Consider the following 3,273-nt stretch of genomic DNA (forward strand, 5'->3'; position numbering starts at 1 on the left):
GTTGGTGTTATGTCATTCAAGCATTGATGTTGGAAAGCAAGATTACTTGTATAAAACCAATAACACAGACTTTCTTGTTCAGTTAGGAGAGATATGACCCCATAGTGTTGTAGGTAGTCTCTTTTAGTGCACCACAGTGTATATAATCAAAAAGGTAAAATATCACCTTTAGTAGTATTTTCTTCAGATTTAGAACAAAATAGAGCACATTTTTGTTCTTTAGTGGTAAATTCTACTGGGGTCTTTCTTTAACTGCTTCCTGTCTGTTGGAAGACAGGAAGCAGTGAAAGAGTGAAGTTATTTTAAACAATAATCTTTTCATTAAAGCATTGCCACTCCATAGGTATATCAGCTTATTATATTTAAAATTTGTAAAAAGCAAATAAAACAAATAAAATGACAAGCTGTGCTGCTTCTGTAAGGTTACTCCATAACATTCCTATGAGACATAGCACAGCTCTCAATACCATCTAAAATAGGAATTTCAATAGATACCTCCAGTATTCTATAGAAACACATATGCACCTTAAGAATGTTATAGGTTTTGAATATTTTATGGTCGCAATGTAGACATATCATCCTCATTTGATTGTTGTCCTACCAAATACATGTTTATTTGGATTTTTCTGGTTAGTGGTCAAACCACGTTATGCTCTGGGAGTCAGGAATGGTATTTCAACCAGTGAAGACACAGATGGATTACATATATAATAACAACAAAACAAAATCAGTTGGACATATTCTGAAAACATTTTACCATTTGAGAAGGTAAGGAATTCTACAGCATGTAAATCTGTGTAGGTATTTCAGTTACTGTAATTCAATAACCATCCAATGTGAATATTAGGATGCACATGGCACTGGTTTACACAAATGCCTGAAGAAAGATTATAGGACAACAGTTCATGCAATGTAAAGGCAGTGTTGCAGTTCCTCGTCCTTGCTTAGCAAATGTGGTTTTAATTCAACATATATTAGCTCTGTATAATTTTAAAGTATGCACATAACGGACAAAAGTGTGCAGCTGTTCCTTATTTTATTAAAAAGCCCTAGTCAAGACTATGCCTGGATTGATGATAATCAATGTTTTGGATGAGACTGACTTTATCTGTTGCAGGCAGGTGAAAGCATTTCTTTTGTTTTCTCTACTCCAGTAAGGATCATACTATTAGTATGGTAACTTTGTAGCAAGTCATAAAGTGGTAGGCAGCAACAGACTGACTTTGCCAGACATTTGCATCCAAGAACAGCATTCTGCAAAAAGATTACATTTCTATACCAACATCTGAATCCAGAAAATACATGCCGACACTAGAAAATGCTGAACAAAGCTGGTTCTATCCTACTGAAAAAAAAATCAAATTATTCTCAATGGCACCGTAATAAATACCTGCAAGTGTTACATTTTTTATTGTGATGCACTAATTTCACAAAATGTATATCTGTATTAATTTCAATTGAATAAAAGGTTATTTTGTTCTCCCAATGTATACGTTTGCATGCATTTCACACAATAACTGTGATATAGATTTCTTAGATAGATAGTCTTTGAGTGTTGCTGGGTTTAAAAGCCAAAGTAATACAATGTTTGTTGAAAAGCATCCTGAGGTTTTCAGAAACTCCATCCATATGTAAGACGACTATGTTATTAAGAATGCTCCTCTCCATTCTGTTTGTCATATGGTGTTCCTGCTGGGCACAGTTTTGAAAGAATCCAGTCTCGGTTATCATTACTTTTTAAAGATCATCCGAGATGTTTGGATTCCTTGTCAGTGTGAGTTATAACTTTTTGAGTTTGATGTATGAGTAATATATCCCCAGCTTGCTATTTTTTGGGTTATGGTCATCAGTAGATGATCATCATTAAGACTGGACGTCCACTAGAATTCCAGTATCCATCTTCTTTGATACATATTACACAGTCATTATGTTGCCTGTATATCTTCCCAGGTGAGTAGTATGTCACTGTCCACTGAGGGGATGAGTTCCATTAAGGCCTATACTGCATGTATTTTAATTTTGACTTTTTCCACTTACTGACAGATGGTTTGAATGTTCTAATTTCCATTTATGTAAAGGTTGGCCACAAAGGGAGACATACTTTTCCATATACTTGAAGTAGGGGTTGTGCTTACATAGGTCCAGCAAACTACATATGTTGTGGTGTGTCTATGCAATTATCCAGAATGTACTGTATACAATTGTCTCATCTGCTTCAAAAGTAGGTACACATATGCCCAGTAATATGACCTTACACACACAAAGGACCTGGTACTTTTTGCCACCTGTTACATTTGTTGACAAGAATAAACAGTATACATGTACACATGGAATGCATGCTATGCTAGATTACCCTTGTTTAACTAGCTTATATCTATTACATGGGGAAAACCAGCACATGTTTCACCTCTTTATTTTATATTGTGCAATACACAGAGACATCTAGGATATTGTCTCACTACAGCAACTCTCATTGAGAATTTTCATTTAGATTTTTCTAATTTAGATTTCTAGGGGGACAGAACTAATATTATATTAATAATATCTGTCAAAAAATGTTAGTTGGTTAGCCCTATTCCTGCAAGTTTTAGGTAGTCGGAGCAACAAATCTGTCTATTTCTCCCAGAACATCATGGATGGTATACTCATTATCAGATCATCTCCTTCCTCCTCTAACTTCAGATAATCAATGGCTGGGCAAAGCTTCCAGTGGTCAAAGGTCGGTTGCCTTCACCCAGGGCACAACAAACCAAAATCTAGTCTTTAATGATGATGCGGGCATGTATAGATCAAGACCAAGTGGAGGTAATAAGTCCTCCCTATTGGCTGCAAGTCCTAAAGAGGGTAAAGAAATTGATTTAACCCATTTTCTTTTTTACCTACGTGCATAGTTAGATTACTGCATCAGTTAACCACAGCAGGGTCTTGGGATTCAGTTATAGGTGTCTCTGCTGCTTGTCCTGAAATGGATAATGGGGTAAATGAAATGAATTAGTTAATCTAGTCCCTTTAGATCATGGGTGCCCAACAGGTGCATCACGATCTACTGGTAAAACGCAAAGGCAATGCGAATACATCGCGGAGCCCTGCCTTTCAAAATAAATTCTATCACAGGAATTATTACGTCCCACTATTTTGTTGTTAGTAGATCATTTTGACTTGGTCATTTTTAAAGTAGCTCGCAAGCCAAAAAAGTGTGAGCACCCCTGCTTTAGATCATAGGTCACAGTGTTGGTCAGTTGGTAGATATAATCTACAATTCCCTAAATACCA

This window comes from Pyxicephalus adspersus, chromosome 1 (assembly GCF_032062135.1).
Source record: "Pyxicephalus adspersus chromosome 1, UCB_Pads_2.0, whole genome shotgun sequence".
Lineage (NCBI taxonomy): Eukaryota > Metazoa > Chordata > Amphibia > Anura > Pyxicephalidae > Pyxicephalus > Pyxicephalus adspersus.